The sequence below is a fragment of the Protopterus annectens genome, chromosome 10.part0 (genome assembly GCF_019279795.1).
Source record: "Protopterus annectens isolate FY-2018-M chromosome 10.part0, PAN1.0, whole genome shotgun sequence".
Classification (NCBI taxonomy): Eukaryota; Metazoa; Chordata; order Ceratodontiformes; family Protopteridae; genus Protopterus; species Protopterus annectens.
This window is the reverse complement of record NC_056744.1, coordinates 312,568,824-312,582,214: the sequence shown is the minus strand read 5'-3', so window position 1 is coordinate 312,582,214 and position 13,391 is coordinate 312,568,824. Positions and strand designations below refer to the sequence as shown.

Below are 13,391 nucleotides of genomic sequence, written 5' to 3'. Positions count from 1 at the left end.
GAAAACCTGAGCTGCTACTGTGTGGTTTAGAGACCATTCGTGAGGAGAGAGAATTGTCCTGCTCAATTTGTCTGCCAATATGTTTGACCTTCCCGGGATGTGGGTCGCTACCAAGAAGCGGTTGGTAGCTACAGCCCATTCCCACACTCTCATGGCCTCTCTGCAAAGGGGGTACGATCTGGTCCCTCCTTGTTTGTTCAGATACCAGACCACCGACATGTTGTCTGTGTGGATGGCAATGATGCCCTGAGGAAGAAACTTGTGTAAGGCCTGTAGGGATAGAAGTACAGCCCTCATCTCCAACACGTTGATGTGGAGGAGAGCTTCGTCTGGAAGCCAGGAGCCCTGAACTAGCCTGCCCAGACAATGCCCCCCCCCCCCACCCTATCTGGGAGGCATCTGTCGTCAGGGTAACCACTGGAGAGGGAAGAAAAAGAAGTTATGTCCTTACCATAACGTTCCATGTGGAGTGTTCATCTCGCCTTGGTTATTACACATGGGTTCGGAGCCGATCCTCGGCTCCGTGCCGGCCGACTGCAAGCTCTGCATCGAGAAGCAGCTCGAGGACATCTAATACCCACAATCCCCCTCTGCCTTTACCTCAGATCTAGTTTGCAAGCAAACCAGACATACGCACACATGCCACTATATACATAATATACATATATACAAACATACCCTGAGTATGATAGTAACAGTACCACTGCAACAGCAGAAGGAGAATACTCCAGACCAGGCACCAAATCGAACGTTCTTCCTAAGGGTGCGGAAGGTGGGTGTGTAATAACCAAGCGAGATGAACACTCCACATGGAACGTTATGGTAAGGACATAACTTCTTTATGTGAGAGTGTTCAATCTCCTTTGTTCTTACACATGGGTAGCGCCCTAGCTCCATGATCCTGAGGAACTCAAGGGAGAACGTTCTTGAGCACAGTGGAACCAAAGGTTGCCCTATCCCTAGAAACCCTGTCCACTTTGTAATGAGAGATAAATGTATGTGGTTTAGCCCAAGTAGCAGCCGCACAAATAGTGTCTAATGGTAGCGAGCTGCGTGAGCCAAAGATGTAGACACTGATCTGGTAGAATGTCCTCTGGGTTTTGCAGATAAAGTTTGGTCAGAGGCTTCATAAACATATGTGATACAGTCAGTTAGCCATTTAGAAAGAGTTCGTTTTGTAACTGCAAGACCCTTTCTGCTGTCAGCAAAAGCTACAAATAGTTGATCAGATTTCCTGTGATCTTTTGTTCTATCCAAATAAAATCTGAGTTGTCTATGGACGTCTAGTTTGTGCAACATATACTCCAATTTATTAGAGTGGTTTTAAAGAAGGTGGGTAATTCAATGGACTGATTGATATTACTAGAGGAACAAACTTTGGGAAGAAAGGATGGATTAGTGCGAGGGATACTCTGTCAGAATGAAATATTAAATAAGGATGTTTGACCGAAAGGGCCTGAAGCTCAGACACTCGTCTAGCAGATGTAATGGCCACTAGAAATAATGTTTTCCATGACAAAAATTTCAACGTGCAACTTGAAGCTGGTTCAAAGGGTGGCAACATTAATTTAGAAAGCAACAAATTTAAATTCCACGGTGATGTCGGACTTCTGACTGGTGGTCTGATATGAAAGGAACCTTTTAAAAAGGCTTTACAAAGTCTGTGAGCCATAATAGGCGCACCACATTCTTCTATATGATAGTTAGAAATGGCAGCTAACTGTACTCTTAAAGTAGCCGGGGAAGCTCCTTCATGAAATAATTCAGTCAAGAATTCTAAAACCTTGTTTAACGGAGCTGTAACAGGGTCCAACAGATGTGACTCCGCCCAGAAGACAAAACGTTTCCATTTACTGGTGTAAGTCTTTGTAGTGGAAGCTTTATGAGAAGCTACCAAAATATCCTGAACCGCCGATGTAAGGGGAATTGACCTGGCTAAAAAGGGAAGCGGAGCAGCCAAGCTGCTAGATGGAGAGATTCCAGGGATGGGTGAGGAACTCCTGACGAATGAGTCAGTAGATCTGGCTCTGGGTCCAGCATCCAAGGTCCTCGAATGCGGTGATGCAATAGAAAGGGAAACCAAATTTGACGAGGCCAGAACGGAGCAATGAGAATTATAGTCCTCTGAAGGTTGTTTGCTTTCTGTAGAAACTTTGCAATCAGGGGAAATGGAGGAAAAGCATATAGGAGACCCGGGGGCCAATCGTGCACCAGCGCGTCCCTGGGGACTTTCCCTGGAGGGTAATAGGGCAAAGTAGCTCCTGCATTTGGCGTTCATTGGAGACGCAAACAGATCACAGGTAGGCTGGCCCCATTTGCGAAAAATCCTTTCCGCAACTGACTGTTTGAGGGACCACTCGTGAGGCAATAGTATTGCCCTGCTCAGCCTGTCGGCTATGACGTTGGATGACCCGGGATGTGCGTTGCGATCAGAAAGCGACGGTGGACTCTGCCCATTGCCAAATTCTCATGGCCTCTCTGCATAGTTGGTAAGACCTGGTTCCCCCTTGCTTGTTTATGTACCAGACCACTGACATGTTGTCTGTCTGAACTGCAATGGTCCCTGGAGGAAGAAGGGGAGCAAAGTGTTGCAACGCCAAAAACACTGCCCTCAACTCCAGAACATTGATGTGCAGATTGTACTCTAGATTGGTCCATTCGCCTTGGACTGTCTGTCCCTGAAAGATGCCCCCCCACCCTATCAGGGAAGCGTCCGTGGTTATCGATTAAGCTGACGGTGTGGGTAGCACAAATGGTCTTCCGCGGATAGGTTGCAAGTCTGTAACCACCACATTAGGTGTGATTTGCATGTTTTCGTTATCAGAATTTCGTGAGTCAGTGGAAGATGTTGGAATGACCATTGTGCAAATAGAAGCCATTGTAGCACTCTCATGTGCAGTCTTCCCAGTGGTATTGCTATGAGAGAAGCTGCCATGAGACCCAAAACTTTCAGAACAATTTTTGCTGGGGATTTTCTGGACGACAGCAGAAGGGAAATGTTGAACTGAAGTGCCAATATTCTTTCTGACGGAAGTTTTAGAATTAACTGGCGTATCCAATTCCGCTCCTATAAATAAGATATGCTGTGATGGCTGTAGCAAAGATTTTTGAAATTTACTGAAATGCCAAGGTGTGTACAAAGTTGTAGGGAGTAATCCCTGGCTTGAATCAGTTGGCCTGGTGGTGGCAGACAGGAGCCAGTCGTCCAGATACGGAAACACCTGGAATCCTAGGCGCCTCAGATGAGGCGCTACCACTGCCATGGATTTGGTGAAGAGCCTGGGGGCTGTGGTCAGGCCAAAGGGCAGGGGTCGGAACTCATAGTCACTGGCTCCCAGCCGGCGCAAATGATCTCTGGACACCCTGGCCATCTTGATGTGGTAGTATCCGTCCTGCAGATCTCTTGAGCGCATCGAGTCGTCCTGCCGTAAGAATGGAAGGATCGATTGAAGCGTGACCATTGAACTTTTCCTTCTTGACAAAGGTGTTGAGATGACTTAGGTCCAGAATTGGCCTCCAGTCCCCTGTTTTCTTTGGAACTAAAAGAACCTTGAGTAAGTTCGAATCCTATTTGGTCCGCTGGGACTGGTTGGATGACTCTTTTCTTAGCAGCTTTGAAATTTCTGTAGCTGCTGGTTCTCGCAGATGGGGTGGTACATCTGGGATTTTTTTCTTTGGAATGGGGGTGGATAGAAATGGGATTTTGTAACCTCTGGTAACAACGCTTTTACCCAATTGTCTGAAGAAAGGTTTTGCCAGGCCTGAGGGTATAAAGCTAAGCGACCCCGACTGCCTCCAGAGCAGGACAGTCGGGCCTCCTCTCAGGAGTGCTGAAAAGGTTTGCCAGGGAGGTTATCCCTGTCACCTTGGTTTTGGACCCCCTCTGCCGCCAGGGCGGCGTCTTCCACCTCTGCCCCCTCTGCCTCTAGAGGGGCATCACCCTGTGTGTCTGGAAAAGATCTTTGGGGTTTTGAACCACATTTTCCACCACGTTGCCCTTTGGGGTACGGTCTGGAAGGGTGGAAAACGGACTCCGACAGCAGACAGAGTCTTTCCCTCCTGTTCACACCGGGTAAGGGTCTCCTTTACTTTAGGGCCAAAAGTGTGGCTCCATCAAATGGGGCGTTAGTAAAGGAAGACTTAAAGGCTTCATAAGCGAACATAAGCGCATCCAGGATTGCCTACGAAGAGCAATCGCTGAAGCCGCTGCCCTACTCGATCCTTCGGCTGCATAGGATATCAGCCTCATGGACGAGTTCACAATAGACGTAAGGGTGTTGAGCTGCGCTGTAACTTTTCGAGACAGCAGCATCTGTTGCACCCTCGACGGTATCTCCCAACTCTTTCACTTGATCCCTCTGTAAACGACTGAAATGCGTCAAATACTTCAGGGAGCATAGAGAAAGCAGCTGAACTGAAAATGCGCTTCCCATATCTGTCCATGGTCCTAGAATCTTTGTTAGGCGGATGGACAGATGAGGAAGACTCCGACATCTCCTTTTTCGTGGCTGCTGCCACCACCATGGCGTCTACTGGAACTCCTTTGGTAAGGTAAGCTTTGTCCTGTGGTGCCGTGATGTACTTACTTGGCTTCCTAGGGACAGGTTCCACTGTGTCAGGGGTCTCCCGCCCTTGAGCAATTAATTCCATTAACTCATCAAAGGGCGGAGTGACCCAGGAGGAGGAAGGACGGTCACCAAATGCCTTCAGCAAAACTGACTCATCCTCAGAAGGGGGGAGGGCTTGCCAGTCACCTCTCTGCTTAAGGATCTCCAAGATGTCAGCAAAGAGACATCCTCTGAAGGTGACTTACGGGACCCTTCTGACTCATCTAAGTCAGTATCAGATGTTAAGGATTCTTGTGGAGAATCCAAGTGTCTCCTCTTACACAGTCTTTTCCTAGGAACTTCTTCGTGGGGAGCATCCGAAGAAGCCTCCGAGGAAGAGGGCACCCTCCAGGGGTGGCTGAGACACTGGTGCCCGACGCTTGGACGTGGCCGTGGGTGCAGAGGAGGATAACGGTCCTTTGCGGGGAGGAGAAGCTGTACCTGCTGATGTGGTTGTCTGGGTAGACAACACCTTCCTCATGTGGTCGAAGGCCCCGGGTCCCAGTCGAGGTATCTCCCGGTTCGAAGAAATGGGCAGAATACCGAAACAGGAACCGAAGGCACCGACCCGAGGACGGAACCGAATCGATCCGTGCCGAGGCTCCGAGAGGGAGAGTCGGAACCGAAACATCGGTCCGACTCTCGGTCCCGGAACCAAGGACAGACCTTCGGGCCCGAGACTCCGGTACCGGATCGGATGGAGTCGAGGTAAACGGTACCGACCGAGAAAGGGCGGTTCAGGCACCGAGGGCTCCACAATCATTAGGTCAGCTTCTTCCGGCTCGAAGACAGAACAGGTCTCGGAGGAGGAACAGATGGAGATAGTGGCAGGCCTTCAAGTCTCGACATCAACTGAGAGGAGACCGAAATAAGTTTGGACAAGGCCGTATGCTCCATAAGCTTCTGCACCACACGGTCCACGTCGGTGTCGGAAAGGGCTCTAGAAGAACGAGTCGAAGGGATCGAAGACGGAGCCGACCTCAACAGAGTCGGTGGGGGGAGCTCCGTCACCGGTTCCAAGACTCGAGGCTCGGAAACTGCCAATAGCTGAACACTCGGCCCCGAAGTCTGTGGAACCGGTGATCTAACTACACTCGAAGAGCTCGGAGCCGATGACTTTGGCTCCGACGTCTTCGACCCCTTCGAAGACTTGGATGCCTGGTCTGAAGCATCCAAAGCCTCCTGGAAAGAGGGTTTCAGCAATCCTCTATCCATCAGTTTCCTGCGCCTATCTGTCATGACCCTCCCACTAAAAGAAAGAGTGACAAATAGAGCAATCCTCTTGTAAGTGGATAGGGCCAAGACAGTAGACACAGGAACTGTGGTTGTCTGTGACCGACATTTTTTGGCCACACTGACAACGTTTAAAACCAGATTTCATCTTTTCAGACATATTAACAATGAACACAGTCAAGTCCAGTAAAGAGTCCAATCCAGTAAAAAAAGTCAAATCCGGGTAAAAGTCTGTTAGATAAAGCTAAAACAAGACTAACAAGTTTCTAGTCAACTAAGTCGACACCGAAGTTTAATCCTAGTAATAAAGTGCCAAAAGGCAAGATTACAAAAAATTTTTTTGTCACAAGTCAAGAAGGGGTAGGCCCCGAAAAACTCTACTCGAAAGTTAACTTGTTCAAAGTATAGAGAATTCCTGCACTCACACACCTACTCCTTAACTAAGTAACTAATTTTAAGAACTTTTCTGAAAACAGTACAGAATAGATAAAATATCTTATCTGAACAGCCCCGAGCTAGTCTCCAGCGATGCGTACTGCAGCAGCGGCAAACTAGATCTGTGGTAAAGGCAGAGGGGGATTGTGGGTATTAGATGTCCTCGAGCTTCTTCTCGATGCAGAGCTTGCAGTCGGCCGGCACGGAGCCGAGGATCGGCTCCGAACCCATGTGTAAGAACAAAGGCGAGATTGAACACTCTCACATCAAAGGGTTTTCCTTGATCCAAATTGGATGTCTGAAGCCACCAGCGAAGATCCCTTTTGCATATTTCCGTGATCATGATGTGATGATTGAGAGGAAGATCCTGAAAGGACCATTGAGTTGACAATAGCCACTGAAGAATTCTCATGTGCAATCTCGCCAGAGGAACTAGAAGAACCGTGGCAGACATTGAGCCTAAAACTTGTAGAACCATCCTGGCTGGGGCTTTGGATCTCGAGATCAGGGCTTGAACTTGGCCCTGTAAAGTTTGGATCCTTTCGGCAGGAAGAAAGACGCGCATCAATCTTGAGTCTATCTCTGCTCCTATGAACTTTATGCGTTGAGAGGGCAGCAAGACAGACTTTGACCAATTGAATGTAATCCCCAGGGTAATACCCAGGGAGATGGTGGCTTTGAGGTTGTCCATTAGTAGATGCCTGGTGGTGGCAGTCAGGAGCCAGTCGTCCAGATAGGGAAACACTTGGAATCCAAGACTTCTCAGGTGAGCCGTCACTACTGCCAAACACTTGGTGAACACCCTGGGGGCTGTGGTGAGACCAAAGGGCAGAGCGCAAAATTGGTAATGACTGACTCCCAGGCTGAAGCGCAGATACCTCCTGGACGCCTGATGTATCGGTATGTGATAATAGGCGTCCTTGAGGTCTATGGAGCACATCCAAACATCCTTCTCCAACAATGGGAGAATGGATTGTAACGTGACCATTGAACTTGGATTTCGTGACGGATTGGTTCAGTCTGCTGAGATCAATATTGGTCTCAGGTCCCCTGTCTTTTGGCACTAAAAGAACCTGGAGTAATTTCCTGATCCGATCTGGTCTGTGGGGACGGTTGGATGACTCCTTTCTAGCAGCTTTAAAGCTTCTGCGGCTGCCATTTCCCTTTGACTGGGTGGTGGGTCCGGGATTCTTTTGGGCGGTGGGGAGTATGTGAATGGGATGGTGTAACCTCCGGCAATGATCGAAGCACCCATCTGTCCTGAGTGATTGACTCCCAGGCTTTTAGGTGCTTGGCAAAGCGACACCCGACTGGCTCGAGCAGCACAGCCGGGCAATCCCTCATGGCGTGTGGGAGGCTGAAGAGCCACGAAAGGACTCATGGTCTCCAGAATTGCGGGGCCCTCTGCGCCTCTGGGACGGCGTCTCCCTGAAAAATTTCCCGTCCTCTGCCTCTGGAAGGGAATCTTCCTGCTGTTGGGAGAAAAACTACGAGATTTGGAACCACATTTTCCCCTCCTTTAGCCTTGGGGTAAGGCCGAAGGGGTGGAATAACGGCTCCTACGGCAGATAAAGTTTTTCCCTCTTGCTCACAGCGGGTAAGGGTGTCTTTAACCTTGGGTCCAAACAAGGAGGACCCATCAAAGGGAGCGTCGTGAAGGAAGACTTGAAGGCCTCCAGAACTGACACAAGCGGAGCCAGGCTTGTCTCCGTAGAGCCACGCCTGTGCCTGCCGCTCTACCGCCCCTTGCCGCATAGGAAATGAGCCTCATGGACGAGTTAGAAATTGACATAAGGATAGCCAACTGAGAGCTAACCGACTGGGCTAGCTGCTCAGGTAGGTTACCGAGAGGAATCTGACAACTTCTTGACCAGATCCCTCTGAAGCCTGGTAAAATGTGCCAAATAATTCAGAGACCTTAAAGTAAAGGCAGCTGAAGTCAGGGTGCGCTTCCGTACCTGTCCATACTCCTAGACTCCTTATTAGGAGGATGGATGGGCGTTGAAGCCTCTGCCACGTCCTGTTGTGTAGCAGATGCCACCACCATGGCATCTACAGCCACGCCTTTAGTGAGGAACTCCTTCTCGGGGGGAGCAGACAAAAATTTATTTGGACGAGAAGGGACTGGTTCCACGGTATCTGGATGTTCCCAGCCCTTGACAAACTAAATCCAGAAGCTCGTCGAAGGGCGGAGACACCCAGGAGGCGGAGGGCTGAGCCCCAAAGGCCTTGAGGAGCACTGACTCATCAGCAGAGGGGGGTTTGGATATCCAGCCACCTCGTTGTTTCAGGATCTCTAAGATGTCTGCAAAGGAGACATCATCCGAGGACGACTTCGGGGACCCCTCTGCATCATCAAGATCAGTGTCTGATGTAATAGACTCGGGAGTCCACGTGCTTCCTCTTGCGATCTCTTCCTTGGGGGTTCCTCCAAAGAGAACTCCGAAGAACCCTCAGGAGGAGGAACCCCCACTGGGGGTAACCTCAGGCCCCGGGGCTCCGCTGACTACGGACAGGGGAACTACCAAAGACCCAGTCTCCACGCCCAGGGAAGGTGCCGGTAAAGCCGGAGAGATGGCGAAGAGGACTTGGCCAAGGCACTCCTCATGGCTCTGAAAGCCGGACCCCCAGAATCCTGGGAGTGTCCGGTCCCAGGAGCCGTGATAGCCGACGGAAGTCCCGCGAAGCACCGAGGGAGGCTCGGAACCAGCATAGGTCCCAAACATCACCCCGGGTCCAGCTGAAGAAGTCCGTACCAAACTCGGACCCGAGGCCGGGTTGGAGTAAGGGTCGAGCCGACCCTGAGATCTCCACCGGCTCCAACAGCACCTGCTCCGGAGCGAAGCAGTCGGAGGAGGAATGGCAATGGGGTGGGCCAAGGTCATCGGCTCCGAAGCCAACTGGGTCGGAACGAAACAAATTTTGGAAGACTGGGGACTGGAACAGTCTTTGGAGCACCCTGTCTATATCAGAATCTGACATCCTCGAGACCGAGAGGAAACAGAGCGGGTTCGAGGCGGCCTCTCCAACGGCCCCAAAGGGCTAGGGGACCGGCTCGAGGTGACTCGAGTATCGGCGCCGAGGGAATACACACACCAGATTCCATCGGTGCCGAGGTGGACTTGGCCGAGGAGGAAGTGTCTGGCGGCGACCCTTGTCGGCTCGAGACCAGTGGAGCCGGCGAAGGTGACCCGCCTCGATGCCCCAGCCATCGGCTCCGAAGCCAGAGGAGTCGATACTGGTGGCATCGAGGCAGACCGTTCGACCTCGGCTCCAAGTCCTTGGAGCTGAAGGAGAGGCCTGCCTATGTCTCTTAGCGGTCGGATCCGACGGACTGGTGGAACCGATGCCCTTTCTTTGGCGGAGAAGGAGAGGATGCCAAGGCTTCTTCAAAGAAGGTTTAATTAACCCCTTAAGAATTAATTTATTTTTCCTCTCCTGGAGGACCCTTGAGGAAAAAGCGTGACATACGCTACATGATTCCTGTAAATGTTTTGCACCTAAGCAGTACACACAGAGCGAGTGATCGTCCGTGATGGACATTTTAAAACTACATTTTATACATTTTTTAAAGCCCGAAGGCCTAGGGTTCTGAGACATTATGGGGAGAATTTCAGTAATCTGACTGAAAAATACAATTACTGGTGACACCCCTAAGTATAGGCTTACAGTTATCGCTCGCAAATGACAGGGGACTTTTAAAACCCTGAAAGAACAAACAGCTACAAAAAATTTAAAGCCTTTTCACTATATGTATAGTAGGGTTGATTGACCGGGAAGGCCTTAGATGAAGGGGGCCTGCCAAACTCAACCCAATCACACAACAAAAATCTTCAACAAATCCACCAATCACAACAACAATGAGAAGAATAGCTGTTAAAACAGCTTTTTTGAGAGAAAAACAGCAAAAACTGACAGAAAAAGTTAGTTAAAATAACTACTCAGCTCAGCCAGCTCGAGACCACGTCTTCGCAGGTTAGCGGCAAACGAGATCTGGGGGACTGGTAGTGGTGCATCCTGGGATATAGTAAGCTCAGCCAATAAGAGACTTCGCTCTTTGGCATAAGCGTGCCGAGTCGGAGCCGAGGGATCGGCTCCGAACCCATCAGTCAGAATGTAGGCGAGATAGGATCACATAACATGAATGCTTTAAAGGACTCCGCAAACCCGTATAGGTGCAGCCAGGCAAAATGGTGAATAGTGATACCTGTGCCAGCTGCTCGAGAAGTGCCTTCAACAGCATTGGAAATAAACCTCACCAAGGAATTACCGAGGGACGCAAGAGTGGATAGCTTGGCAGATGCTGTTCCAAGTCCTCAGCAGGCATCAGAAAGGGAAGTGGTGAGATTCTTAAAATCTTTTTGGAGGTGGGTGAAGTGTGCTAAGCATCCGCAGAGCTAATGTAGCTGAGGCGAAAACCCACTTTCCATGTCTGTCGATCACCCAGGATTCTAGAGTGGGGGGAATGCAGAGACCTACTCTGTTCTGCTAACTCCTTTTTAGTGGTAGCAGCTACCACAATATCGACTGGCACCCCTTACGACCAAAACTATCTGTGGGTAGACTTGAAAATCTGCCTGTTCTTTTGGGACTCCACAGTATCGGGCTCCTCCCATGTCCTGCTGGCAATAGGGTCTACCAGTTCATCAGTGGGGGTGAACCCTGGTGGCAGATGGTCCCATCCTGAACCCCTTCAGGAACACGGACTCTTTAGAGGACAAGGGTTGGGGGGACCATCCGCCTTTCAATTTAAGGATTCATAGGAGGTCTCCATCAAGGTCCATATCCTCTGTGAAAGACTCCAGAGTCTAGGTGCCTCCTCCTGTACATCCTCTTCCGAGGCACTCCCTCTGAGGGGGGCACAGGGGAGGACTCTGAAAAGAGGGGAACCTCAAGTGGGATAACTTCCCCATGAAGGCTGGTTTGGGAGAACTGACCAGGAGCAGGATGAGAAGGTTCAGCTCTCTGAGAAGAGAGGGATTGGAAAGGACCCTGGAGAGTACGGGATGCAGCTTTTAGCAGTGGAGAAGGTCCTTTCTACTATTCAAAAGTAGAAACGGTTGGATGATGCTCCCCCATTCCCAGCGGGCAAGACCACCTGAGAAGAGGGAGTAAAGCATGCCACCACCTCAAGACCCTCAGATAATACTGACCCTAACCGAAGCACCTAGGAGTAGAGACTGGTCTGAAAAGACTGGACCAGAACCATTTTCCCCAAAGGCTCCTGAGCGACTGCTTGGGTCCGGGACCCAGTCTGCTCCGAGGCAGGAAGAACCAAGCTGGTCTGGGACACAGATGGGATAGAGACAAAGTGGGTTTCAGGAGTCGCCGTCGCCTCTGCGCTGCACCCCAGGTTCTGGAAGTCCTAAACCACCTGGGTTGGACAAGTAAATTGAAGTGTAGGGGCAGGGGAAGGAACCCTGGCCAGATGTGCAGGGGATGGAAGAAGCCGCAACTCAGTTTGAGCCTTGAGAAAAGACATAATCCTGTCCATGTCGGACGGGAGCATGCTCCAACTCAGTTTGAGCCTTGGGGAAAGACCTCATCATCCTGTCCATGCCAGGTGGGAGCAAGCTCCTGGAGGAGCTAGAACAGGTTGATGAAGTGTCTGGACCCTGAGAACCTCCTATTCCTCTCAGAACAGCTTCTATGCCTGGAAGCCATGAAATGCTGCTCCGGGCCAGAACCCAAAGGAGAATACCCAATCAAGATGGGTCCCAGAGCTGTCCTCTTCGGATCTGAGGACAACTAAGAATCTGAGCAATTAGAAGCAAAACACCTCGGATCCGTGGCAGGTCTAGTCTGGGACAGATCCGAAAGCCTCGATTCGGGAGTAGACTCCTTGGAGCTCTGATCCAAAGATCTCGAACCAAAGGCCTCGGATCAGAGAGTAGACATGTGGGATCTCAGATCAGAGGTCCTTGGATCTGACCTCGCTGAGGCTGGAACCAGATCAGAGGAACTAGGATTCGACAGCCTAGGCTTCTTTGAGAAAGAAGACCCAGAAATGGAGGATGCCCTTCTCCTGTGGTCAGAGGGACCCAGCTTGGTCAGAGACTAGTGGAACAATGAACACCCCACCCCGAACCAATCCTTTCAAAAGTAACGTATTGCAGCACTCAACCAAGGCCCTTGAGTTGAATGCAGCACCAATGTCACATTCAATCTCCAGGTGGTCTGCGCCCAAACAAGAGAGGCACTCCTTGTGCGAGTCAAAAATGGGCATCTTCTGACCACACAAGCACTTCTTAAACCCCGCTGGTTTGTCAGACATGAGAAGCTGAACAGACCAATCAGCAAAGCCGAAATGCAAACCGCAATAGTTAACCACAGCCAAATCGCAGTCAAAAAACAGCAAGCAGCCAACTACACCAACACAATTAACTCAAAGGTAAAAATAAGAAATGAAACCAAGCCCAAGTTGTAACAGATATTCTTAATGCGTACAAAACTGGCGCCAAGAGGGCCAACAAGAAAATAGTTAGAAAGGAAGGGGAGGCTAAGAGGGTGCAAAAACTACTTAGAAGTCTAGAGACAATACATAGGATTAAAAGCTATTAAAGCAAAAAAATAAATTTAGTAAATGAGCACTTATCCCACTGAAGGACTTAAGCCAGAGGATTTCATTGTGTAGCGGTGAAGTGGCAAATGACATCTGAGGGATTACAGGGCAACAAGGAATTAACGGAGTGGGAGGAGCTCGGGCCTAGGATCCGTCTGAAAATTTGCCAGCTCAGATCCGATGTTGGATCCTACGACCCAGAAGTGAGAAATAGTGACATGGGTAACATCAGAGTAGGAGGGTTATCAAAAGGAGTTGAGAGTTGTGAAAATCGTATGAAGAAACAGAAATCAAAGATAATCCAAAAATGAATAAAAAATATAAATGGTCAATAACCACATCTTTCGTGAAGCGGCAAACCAGATCTGAGGTAATGGAGGGGTGTGCTCTAGGAAAGGAAGGGTGCCTGAGAGTTTTGTTGAAGGCCACTAGCTTTTCTATAAAGCAGAGACAGATCTGAGGAATCTGATCCAACCCATATGTGAGAATAAAGGCAACAGTGGCATCACATCAGGGGTTATTGCCGGCACACTCCTCACTACCCTAGAAAGCTT

General features: G+C 49.9%; 1 protein-coding gene across 1 annotated transcript in view; it reads right to left on the bottom strand.

Moving 5' to 3' along the window:
• The window catches only part of LOC122814136 (testicular spindle-associated protein SHCBP1L-like), a 647,719-nt gene that overhangs the window by 132,693 nt on the left and 501,635 nt on the right, over window positions 1-13,391 (bottom strand). The window lies entirely within an intron of this gene.